The sequence below is a fragment of the Cupressus sempervirens genome, chromosome 4, assembly GCF_028749045.1.
Source record: "Cupressus sempervirens isolate cs-2001-9-10 chromosome 4, ASM2874904v1, whole genome shotgun sequence".
NCBI classification, from domain to species: domain Eukaryota; kingdom Viridiplantae; phylum Streptophyta; class Pinopsida; order Cupressales; family Cupressaceae; genus Cupressus; species Cupressus sempervirens.
Genome location: NC_143121.1, coordinates 113,956,039 through 113,969,170, shown reverse-complemented (window position 1 = coordinate 113,969,170; position 13,132 = coordinate 113,956,039).

Sequence of the window (13,132 nt, the reverse complement as noted above, 5' to 3'; positions counted from 1 at the left end):
GTCTCAAAAACTTTCCCTCTCATTTTGAATTTGAACTCACCTATCATGTTTAATGCTTTTGTCAGGTAGGTGAGCATTTGGCTCAAGGGGAAAACCATCAATTTTCAACACTCCCCCTTTGCCCCAAGCCAAGAAAACAAGGATCACTACTAATCCAAATCAACTATGCCAAGACTCCTTCTTAGATGCACATAAGTTTCTATGCCCAATGGCTTAGCAAAATGTTTGTTAACTAATGCTCAAGCTTACAATATTCCATCTTGATTTCTCCATTCTCCACTAACTCTCTGATGAAATGGTATTTGATCTCAATGCACTTACTTCTCCCATGGAAGACTAGATTCTTTAACAATGCAATTGAGGAAATTTTATCACAAAATATTGTGCTCCCATCCTGTTGCCTTTCATTCAAATCTACCAAGATTCTTCTTAACCAAATAGCTAGACATGTTGCTACATTCATTTCTATGTAGTCAACCTCTATTATGGATTGAGCAATAATTGGTTGCATCTTGGATGCCCATAAAATTATGCCCAAGCCCATGTGAAACATATAACTGGAAGTGCTCTTCCTGTCATCTAGGCTTCCAGCCCAATCACTGTCAATGTAACCAATCAGCCTAAGATCATTATCAGCAGTTTACAAAATGTCAAATCCCTTAGTACCATTCACATACCTTAGGATCCTCTTTCCCACTTTCCAATGGGAATCCTTCAGAGTTTCCATGAATATGGAAATCAAACTTACCGCATACGTCATGTCAGGCTGATTTGTTGTCAAATACATCAAACTTCCAACCATGCTTTTGTATAATGTTGGATTCACATTTTTGCTACAATCTTCCTTGCTCAACTTCAGACCTATTGCTATTGGTGTGGGGGTTACCTTGCTATTTTTCATTTTGAATCTCTCCAAGATTTGATTTGCATATTTTTCTTGAGAGATAAAGATCTCATCATGCATTTTTTTTACTTCTATGCCTAGAAATTACTTCAAGAGACCCAAATTTTTCATCTCAAATTCACTTTTCATAGCCTCTTTGAATTCACAAATTAGGAAATTATCATTTCAAGTGAAGATTAAGTCATCTGCATACAACACAACAATCAAAACCTTACCATTTTTTGCCTTGATGTAGAGAGTGGGCTCACCATCAGTTTTGCTAAAGCCATTTCTCATCAAGTAAGAGTCAAGCCTGCTATACCATGCCCTTGGAGCTTGCTTGAGCCCATAAAGAGCTCTCTTCAATTTATACATCTTGTGTTCTTCCCGTAGAACTTCATAGGTGGGTGCTCCACATACACCTCTCCTTTCAATGCACCATTTAAGAAGACAAACTTCACATCCATTTCATATACCTTTCATTTGTGTTGGGCTACAATTACTATAAGTCTCATCATAATCTCTATCACACTATTGTTTGTACCCCTTGACCACTAATCGTGCTTTATGCCTATCTATTTTTCCTTTAGCATTGCACTTGGTCTTGTAAACCCATTTAATTCCAATAGCTTGTTTCTTGGGAGGTGGATCCGTTAACTCCCATATTTCATTTCTTTCTATAGCATATATTTCTTCATCCATGACATTACACCATTTCTTCTCTTTCATAGATTCTTCAAAATAGATTGGATCACTATGAGAAAATAATGCAAAATTAACACTCTCATCATAGTCTTCATCATACCTTTCATCTTGGTATATATCCCTTAGACTCTCAGGATTTTTTGGTAATAGGTTGGTGAGAGTGGGATCACAATTTTCAGTATTGTTGTTGCTACTATTATGCATACCAATTCAGAGCTATCTTGAATTGCTAGGAGTTGAAAGTTTTCATGTTTGAGGTTGCTTGCCTTTTTGCCTATGTCCGAAGTCATCTATATCTGTTACTCCTTCATCTTGTTGATCACCAATTTCATCTTCTTCATCAATATTCATAACTTTACATGAAGTTCTTGAAGATTCATCTACCAAGCCATCCCATCACTGATTTTCAAGAAACTCCACATCTCTTGAAATGATGATCTTCTTGGTGATTGGATCATATAACCTATAAGACTTTGATTCTGAGCTATAAGTATGAAGATTCACTTCAAACCTTTATCATCTAGCTTTTTTCTATTATCCTTTGGCACATGTGCATATGCTACACAACCAAACACTCTTAAGTGCTCAACTATCCATCTATGTCTTGACCATGCCTTAAGAGGAATCTTGTCACAAACTATCATTGTAGGACATTTTTTTATCACTTATATTGTTGTTACTACAACCTGACCCCAATATTCAGTTGGGAGTCTCTTTTCTTTCATCATGCTCCATGCCATCTCAACAAGGTCTTATGCTTCCTTTCACCCACTGCATTTTGCTACAAAGTATAACTAGTTGTAAGCTCCTTCTTGATGTCATCTTACTTGCAAAAAAAAGGAAAGAATTGGAGGTATACTCCCCTCCTCTATTTGACATTAGGACTTTGAAAAAATTTCCACATTCTTTCTCAGCTAGGGCTTTAAATTCAACAAACTTATCAAATGCTTCAGATTTGATTTTAAAAAAATACACCCATGTTCTCTGATTGAAGTCATCCATAATTGCCATAAAATAAGTACTCTCCCCAATAGAAGTGGAATGCATAGGGCCAACTATATCAGGATGCACCAACTCTAATGGTGCCCTTGCCCTTATAGAATTACCATAATTAAAAGGAAGCTTATGTTGGTTACCCAAAATACAAGCCTCACACTTGTCACATGAATTTACAATATTTGGTAGACCTTCTACCATTCTTTTCTTGGACAATAAATTTAAACCAACAAAGCCAAGATGTTCATACTTGATATGCCTTAGCTTGGAGGGGTCTTAAACTCACACTCTTTAGAGATGATTGTTGATGTACTTTTGTACATGCTTTCTTGGGAGGTGCAGCAATGACTTGAGAGGAGAAACATGTCTCTATCTTCAATGAGAACATCTGATTTTTTGTCATTTGGACTATTGTTAGAATCTTCTTACTCTCATCCTTCTGATAAACACTTGTCATTTTTCATAAGAACCTTGTAACCATTTTGAATGAGTTATCCAACACTCATCAAATTGTGCTTCATACTTGGAGAAAGATAACCATTTTGTATCTCCTTCTTCTCACCTTGCTTGGTGTAGACCATGATAGATCCTTTGCCCATAATGGGTATGGTTCCATTGTTTTCCATTTTAATTTTAGACTTGAAATTTCTATCAATGAATGAAAATAAGATTTCATTACCACTCATGTAGTTGCTACAACTGCTATCTAAATACTATACCTCAAGGCCTCCTTCTTCACCAATGTTGCACATGATGAAGGTTGTGGGATTGTTTACATTTTCCATATTCACATCAGCCACATTTTCACTTTTCTTTGACTAATCACTTTTCTTCTTTGAGCATTCACTTGTATAATGTCCAAATTTATGACAACAATAGCATTCTACATTTCTCTTGTTGGAGTTGTAGTTTTTCTTACCTCCTCTAGAGTTATTTTGAGAGTTGCTTGCTCCCTTTTGATTGCCTGCTTATGCTGAGCTTTCTCCTCTAGCATTCCTCTAACCAATTATTCCATGATCTCTACTTCTTGAGCCTCTACTGGAGCTATTTCTTCCTGCCCCCTACCTCTTGAATTTTCTTGAGCTTTAGAAGATTGCTCTTGGGAAGATATAGTTGACTTGTTAATTTGGTGCTCATGGGTTTGAAGAGTACCTATCAACTCATCCATTGTCAATGTGGGGAGGTCCTTTGCTTCCTCAATGGTCATCACAATATTGTCATACTTTTGAGGTAAACTCCTCAATATCTTCTCCATTGTCCTTTGCTCTTCATAGTCTTCTCCTTTTCATTTGAGTTGGTTTATCAAACTAGAGATCTTTAAGCTGAAATCTACAATAGGTTTTGAAGGTTCTCAAACTCCCTTCTAATCATTTTTAGCTTCATTACTCAAACTTTATTAGTTCCTTTGAATTTTGTCTCAAGGACATCCCATGCTTCCTTTGAATAGTTAGCTATTACTATCTTAAGAAAAATAGTTTCTGTCATGATTGCCTCAATCAGGCTTAGGGCTTTTACATCCCTTCTTCTTAACTCTTCAGTTGAGTCTTTTGATGGTTGGTAAGGGTATCATATTATGTTGGGTTAGTTACATCATTGAACCTATTTACCATGCTCTCCCATAAGTCATTTGCAACCATAATGGTTCTCATTTTCTTTTCCCAAGTGTCATGATTTTGTCCATTAAAGGATGGTGGTTGCTACCATGTCTTTCCACCATCTCCTACCATGCCAAACACCTAGAAAACAATGCCCAAACTCACAAGGATGTGAGGCCTTACAATTCTAATACTATGTTACAAATTCTCAAAAAACATCTTTGGTAGCCACTTGACATAGTGATTGTTGAGCTAGTTGGCACCTTAAGGAGTCGAGTGACAATTAATGTTGAGTTTCTCGATAGTAATGGATGCCAAGTTATTCAATCACCAAAGGAGAGAGCTTGGCAACAATGAGCTCGGTCAACACTAAATCTAGTGAACTTGATTTAAAAAGGAACTAAGTGAGCCTAATCAACTCAATTAGGCAAGGGACCGAGTGAGCTCAGTTAATGTAGTGACTAAATGAACTTGGTCAACACTAAGACCAAATTGTTTGATAAACTCAAGAAGAACTTGGTCAACACTAGGGCCAAGTTAGTACTAAGAGATTGGTTAACAAGGGTACTAAGTTACTTGATGACTGACTTATAGTTTGGTTTCTTCCACCATTAAAACACAGAGATAAGAACAGAGAGTTGCAACTCTATTTTGCACAAATACTAAACAAAATGTGGAAAGATAGAGATGGAAATGACCACATGTGAAATAACTAGAGTTTGACTGATATGCATTCTTTCTTACCTTTTATTTAAAAAATTGATTCAACTATTACAAATCTAGAGCATATGGCTTTAAACCAGAACCAAAATATATTAACCTACTACTTCTATTGATAATATGAACTTGCAACACTAGATGGTTGCATACAACAAAGCCTAGAGCAATCACTACTTTAACAAGACAAACAAAATGAACTTATAGAGAACAAGGAGATCTAATCCTATGTTGCTGCACACTCTGATCTTCATTCTGGTTTCCTGAACCTTCCTTCTACTCTTTGAATGCTTTGCTCTCTTCAACTGGTCTCTATTCTATGGAATGAATAAGCATTCTTCCCTTTTGTCTTGTCTCAAAAACTTTCCCTCTCATTTTGAATTTGAACTCACCTATTGTGTTTAATGCTTCTGTTAGGTAGGTGGGCATTTGGCTCAAGGGGCAAACCATCAATTTTCAATAGTTTTTCTTGGAGTAAAGTGTTGGATGATCTGAGAAATTGGATGCTTTGTTTATGAGTGCCTCGTAGATTGTTGTTTGGCTATTGAGAATTATGATGGGCAATAGCCCCATCCATGTTTGTAGGTAGTAATTTCTACTAGCCACATTAAGGTACAGTCAAAAAAAATATTAATATCTATAGCTACCCACCGTCCATTACCCACTTAAGTCATTTCAATTTATGACTATTTAATTATGTAAGCTACCTACAACTATTTCTCTCACATGTTTTGACTACACAATATGACTTGAGGGTTCTAGAATGTTCTACTTCCTCTACAAATAGAGGTATTTTGTAAGCATTTAGACACTAGATCTATATATGATCATTCTGGATCTTGATTGGAAGTGAAATGCTCTAGCATTTGAAGATGTAATAGAAATTGTTATTTTGATTAATGAATAGTGCTATAGCACTTGGGTTTTAAAAACTACATTTTTTTATGAATTTATATGCTACCTTCCACCCCATCCACCTCTAACAAGTGGTATTAGATCAAATTTAAGATCTTGGGTGCTAGTGTATAAATCATAGGTCAAGTGGAGATCCTATCACCATCTATGATAGATGAAGCTAATCAATAACACCAGTGAATCTTCTCACCATTTGTGACAAATAAAGCAAGATTACCAATAAAGTCATTATTTGTGATAGATTAAACAAGATTACCAATACAGTTACCATTTGTGAATAAAGTCAAGAAAGGGGAATCATGTTAGCATTTGTTATAGATTAAGGCTCGTCAAGATTGTATTACTGAAGGAAGACCATTATTTTCTGTCATAGAAAATTTGTGGGAGACATCAGTTGATTTGATCAAGAAATATTGACATCACAGTGGAAGACCCATGATTGGCATTTAGAAGTTGCTGGACCAAAAGTATGAACCTATAATGGGTGAATGAGAAAGTACCATTGCAACATTGCATGAGGAAATTGTTGTCTGATCATAAGAGGAGTGTTAATTATTGTTGTAGTCATAAGAAGTAGTCAGAATATATTGGCCACTAAAACAATATGTATTTTAGGAGAAGTCTTGGACATTAAAGTAATTTAAAATTAGTGATAGAAACTAGGGGGGAGCATTGGTGTGTAGTAGTTAAGTTAGTTAAACACCATAATATCACACCCCGCAGCTTATGTGGGATTAAAAATTTAGCATTTTCCGCGCACGTACAGGAGTGGATAACAGGGACGCTCTAAATTTTTTGTACTTTCATCTACATTGTGTCTTGGGAATAAAATGAATGTCTTCCTAATTCCACATTAGACGTCTAGACTCAAAGTGCTCTTAACATACAACAAACAATATGCTTAGGATGGAGCATAAACGAAACAGATCTGCATCCTTTAACTTGATTAGCATCGAAAGCTAGTTCACATGACAATTATCACACTAGGAAGGAGGATCTGTATGTTCAAAATCATCACCGGGCTCACTTCAGCAATTAACTTCTCAAGGGAGATTGAGGCATAAGCATTCCACAGACTGTAGATAAAAACCTTGCGTGAATACCATGCAGATTGGGAAAGGTTATTTTTCATTTTAAAAAACATGAACGAAAACAGCAGAGAAATTCACTTTACTTCCTTTCCCAATTGCAAGCGCATTTGGAGAAAATGGTATCTAACTTTGGGAACTTCCCTTTATGCCAGAAATGATGCCTCTCAAAAGCCACCACCATATCAAATAAAAATATGATTTGGTCTTGTCAAATCAATGCCAAGTGTTCCCCCAATGTAAGAAATCCTCATCATCACTGGGATGGACACCATGTACACTTTGCAATCTACTCCCTTTTGACATTCAATTTGGCTTCTTGTGTGGGGGTGAACAATACCTTTGCAAGCTACCTACGGCCTCCATTGTCATCATGCCTCATGTACACTCCCAGCCCGCAGGCATACATTTGGCTGAAAAGTTGTTTCAAACTGCACAAAGGAAACAACTATATGTGTTTTGGTCTGCCATTTGTTTAGGTGTGTATGGATCATCATAAGAGAACTCAAAGTCAGATGCTTTGCCTTCCGAATCACATGCTCAACCTACTTGTGCACCAAAATTTGTGACATATCTAAGCTGAAGGAGATCTCACAATGCTCTGTAAGTCTATAGGAATTCTTATCACTGGAAAAAGGCAATCATGAAATAATCAATCCTCATCTGATGTTCTTCTATACACACACACATGCTCACTCAAAGTATTGCTGCCAGATTTAATAATAGGCGTTAAGTTTGAACCCGTCCTCATGCAATACTTTTATTAATGGGAAACATAGAAAAAGTAATGTTCTTCTTGGTGTCTCCATGAGAGCCATGTGACCATTTACTTGTCTATGTCTGAAACTTACCCCCCTATGCAGCAATCAGGTAATGCTTTTCAAAATCTCGTACTTTGTGGATAGAATGCAAAGGGGAACAAAACTAGCGGCCTTCACTCTAATAATAGTCAACATTTTCTTCTTTGGGAGGATCAAAATCTTCATGCACCTTTGCATTAGATATCATACCATCAACACAATACTTTCCTATGATCCATCTATCTAATTTTGTGAAAGGGTGCTTAGGAATCAAACAAATTTGAACAAGTCAATTAACTAGGAAGAGAACTCAATAACAGAGATTCCTTTCTATTCATTAATGGATAACTCATCATATTTTAAAGTAACATGAAAAACCAATGTCATTCCTAGAATAACCCCTTTTAGATAAGTGTAAGCATCAGGCCCTTCTTAGTATGTTTAATTTACTTCTTATTATCTAACCTTTTGAAATTTGAATGATGTGTGCCCACATAAAAACTTATAATGATTGTAATTAGTACACATTCTTGGAACAATTTTAATCTTCATAGATTCTTATCAGTCTGCTAAAAATAGTTGGGCCCCAAAGTGGGTTCGGCTAAAAAATGTTTCAAATTGAAACACCTAACCCTTTGATCTGATCACTTAATCATCTGGCGCTAATTAGATTCAAACTTAATCAATTTTGCATCATCTAAAAACTCATTTTACCTCCTTTTGTAAACTATGAATTTTTGCCAAGAAGCCTCTGAAATTGGCTTTAAAAACTGACCAAAATACCTAACTAAATCCTGAAACTTTGTATTTATGTTCTTTGGTGCAAATCCTTTTAGTCTGCAAAATCTCACTTCATGAAGATCACTCAGTCAAAAATTATTGACTAGAAAATTTGTACTTTTGATATTGCCTACAAACAAAAATGTCAGAAAACAATAAAGTGTGTTCAATTTTGGCTTTGAAAATAGGTCAAATGAACACTTGAGGGCTTGAAAACTAGGGCATTAATTTACTATCATGAGGAGAGTATAAATATGTGATTTGGGCTGATGATGAATAACTAAGAAAATTTGGCAAGTGTATGAAGTTGGGTTCTCAAAATTGCAAAACTAGGAACACTAGCAAAACAATGAGTTCTACAAATAGAAAGGACTTGGGAAAGTGTGAAAACGGATTCATCAAGACTTGAAAATTGGCACACTTTAGGTATTTTTAGAGTAGAATAAAGTGGTATAATCCATTTGGTCTCACCTATCATGATTTCAAGGTTATGACAATCTGAACAGAGCTATTAATCAATCTGCACTTGTTGACACTAGTAATATTTTAGAAGTTGCACTTGGAATCACATTTGAAAATGAGTTAAATGGATTTGTCATAGGCTCAAATCTAGAATGTAGCATGTCTTTGACTCCTAGAATTCAATTTAAAAGGATATTATTCAATAAGGTCAATTGGGTCAAATTTGCAATTGGTCAAACAAGGCTACCCAAAATTCTAAAAAGTATGCGTAAGTATAGAAACAATAAACAACTAACTTTGAGGGATCCAAAACCTAGTCAAAACATATCAAAATGACTTGAAATCTGAAACATAAGTTCTTTGATATTCATGTTAAACATTTCCAAAGTGGCAAGTCATGAAACTTAACTGGGTGCAAGATAGTCAATTGCAAACTAGGCTTCTTGTCGTTGTTTGACACTTAGGCAAAAATGCAAATTAGGGCAACGCTCAAAATGAAACTTCACCTAATGACTCAGAATAACAATTTACCATCATAGGACACATGCATATACTGAATGAAAGGTGTTAGAAACATGAAATACTTCATAGGCCTCAAAATGATGGTAGGGTGCATATGCATAAATGCACTTATAGGGGCTTGATTAGGCTTAGTTTTCAGAATGGTAATCAAGATTAGGGCTTCAATTTTGAGTCCCAACAACACCTTGCATGAATGATGATGTAGGTAGTGATGATAGGATCTAATAATCCAATCAAAAGACAACACATGTCATACCTAGAAAGTTGACCAATTGACAAAGCAGGGAAAATAAAAGTTAAAAGCAGCATATGAAAATATCAGAATATTCCTTGTGAGAAGATTTGAGCACTCATTTCAAAAGGAAAAAATCAAAGTTGCAGCAAGGGAAATGGGGCCTATGCCAGTCATCCATTTTTTTAAAATAAGATGAAATTTTTATTTGTATAGTTAAAACTATACAATAATAAGATATTTCAAATGATGAAAGGAGCCTACATTTTTGATTTTGTGTCTTTCAGACAAGGGTTTCTATTGCAAACCTTGGCCAAATATATAAGTATCATATAATTTTGGATATCTCAGAAGATGAACTTTCATTTTTGGAGGCAAAATGAGTGTAGATCTAACTAGTAAAAAGTTATTCTCGAGGTTGTTCAACCACATGTTTTCTCAACTATTTTTCTTCTTAGCCTTTTGTGACTCATCAATGATAGTTAGAGATATCTATTTGTAAATCCACCATCACAGTAGGAAGAAAACATGGTGAGGAATATCCTAGTAGCATTATTTTTCTTCTCTAACACTATGGAGGATATTTTGGTAGATGTTTTAGAGGTAGATTTGGTTTTCTTCTACAAAGATTTTCTCATCATTTGGAGAGATATTTCCAAGAGTTTGTTGAACAATGATGAGATTTGATCTAGTTTTTAGTTGGGGAGAGAAGAGAGAGGATTTTCTTCAATAGTGGATGGAAAGTGAAGAAGACATATGACATCATGAGATCAGATCTGACCCCCTCTTGCTTCTTCTATTTCTTCTTCTCTTCTGTCATCATATAGGCTTGGTTCCAGCTAGTTGGGAAAGTTTCCACAACTTGGTTTTTCAGCATTCTTCACTATTTTCTTGTGTATGGATAGTAGATGTTTTTTAAATTTATTTTTAATTAATTAATTTTTTTTTAAAAAAATTAATTTAAAAAAAAAAAAATGTTGAGCAATAGATGGATCAATTGTTTTGTCTTTGTTAGTCTTGAATCCTTGCTTTCAATGAGAATACATTCTGATTTAGTTCTCTCTAGTTTTGTAATCTAGTTGGGTTTTGAAAGAAATGAAACAAAGTTTCCATTTCTTTTTAGTGTCTTGTTGTGAGATACCTATTTATCTTTCATGGTTCAATCTAAATGATTGATTAATCGGTTTGATAGAAATTGGGGATTTGTTGGTATGGACAGTAGATGTATATATATTTTAATATGTTTGTGCAATAGATGGATCTATTGTTTTGTCTTTGTCAGTCTTGAATCCTTAAGTTTTCTTGTCATTGTAATGAGAAATAGAAAGCTTTCAATGAGAATAAATTATGATTTAGTTCTCTCTAGTTTTGTAATCTAGTTGGGTTTTGAAAGAAATGAAACAAAGTTTCCAATTCTTTTCAATGTCTTGTTGTGAGATACCTATTTATCTTTCATGGTTCAATCTAAATGATTGATTAATCTGTTTGATGGAAATTGGGGATTTGTTAGTATTACATAAGGATTTGATAAGTAGGTTGAATTAGATTGACTATTGTGATGTGTTGCAAGGCTTCATCTCATAGATCTCAAGTTATTTCATAAGTGCATCATACAATGACTTGGTTTCTCACGACTTCATGTCCTCATGGATAAAGCATTGATCATAGCTGCAGGATCTACATTTTTCTTGTTTTTTGGTTCATGGTTTTTGTTGAAATATCCATATTATTGAAAATTCATTTCCCTTTCTATTTGTAGAGCCAAAAGGAAAACCCCCACTTATCTTGTGAATTGATAGGTTATGTGACGAGTTATTGCATACCTATTTTGCTGCATGAGTAAAGAATATTTAAGGGTCATATATCTGCTTTGTTTGAATTCTAGAACATAATTTAGCACTAGTTATGTTTGTATGAATCCAAGGTTTTTACATCTAGGTGTTGTAGAGCCAAAAGAGTAGGAGGAATTATTGCCTTATTAGTTGGTCCCAATGTCTAAACAAGCACATCAAATATGGGAAGTAGCTATGTAACCTAGATGTATTTCCTCTTAGATAATTGGGTAGTTTAAATCATGTCAAATAAGGAGCCAACAGTATGTACATTTCTATTGTCCTTAGCTCTAGCCTACACTGGCTATAACCATACACAAATCCCAAGGCTTGACATTGCAAAAAGTAACTATCAATATTGGCAAGGTGGAAATGTAGGGCTTAATATTTACAATGATATTCAAAATCTAGTCACTATTATGACCTCCACATTCAACCAACACTCACCTATGAGAGATACTCCAAAATGATAAAAAGAAATCCATATGCTATTATTATAAGGAAAAAAGAGGAAGCACACCTAGAACATCTCTCTCTCTCTAACAATTCAAAGTATTCAACTCTCCTTTATCTCTCAGACATTTATACCGCTCATTCATTGTGCAACACTGTTAGAAATATCTTTTATTTTATTTTATAATATCGATAAAATTTTTCACCTATTTCTAGTACCTAAACAATTTACATTAAATTTTAAAATTCTTTCATTTGCTAAAACCAGTTTCTGCCGAAAAAAACATAACTAGCACAAACCAATTTAAAAATTCTGGCATACATTTTGAAGTACAAAACCTTCTATGCTCAAATTGACAATATAAAGTAAACATTTTTCTAGTTTCCTTTCATCTTAAAGACAAATACCATTACTAAACCCCAAAAAAGAAAGAAAGAAGAAGTAAAGAACTGATGTCATTGATACATGCACTCTCCTACTTCCCTTTTGGCCCTACCAGCGTAACCATTGTAGCAACGACTATCCAAGAAGTTAGTTCGACTTCGCTAGATGCCATGCCTCCCATTCCCATAGCACACCCATCAAACATTGAAATCTGTGCCTGTCAGAATTTGTCAGTGTTTTGCATTCATCAATGTTCTTTCCACACAAAATTACTTTTATTTATAAGTTGTTAACTACTTTATTAATTTAGATAAAGTTGAGTGGGAGTATAATGAATCAATCATATAATATTAATTAGGAAGAAAGTATTATTGTCTAGATATTAATAAACATTTTTTTATATTTAGTAATTATCAATTTTTTCTTCGTAATAAATCTAGATTTTTTTTTAGTAATTAATTTCTTAGTAAGTTCTTATATATTTTATTTTTAAATTTTTATTTTAATAATTATATTATAATATATAATCATTTAGTTTCAATATGTATATCAAAATAAATATTTAGTGAATATAAATATTATTTTAATATGTACTATATATAGATCATTTTAAAACTATTTATTTATTATAAAATTTCTATTATTCAATTATATATTTTTAAAAGTTAAATAATATTAATAATTCCAATATTATAAATGGTAAAAGAATTTAATAGCATATTATAGAAAAAAATTAAATAACATATATATCTATTAATTATAATGAA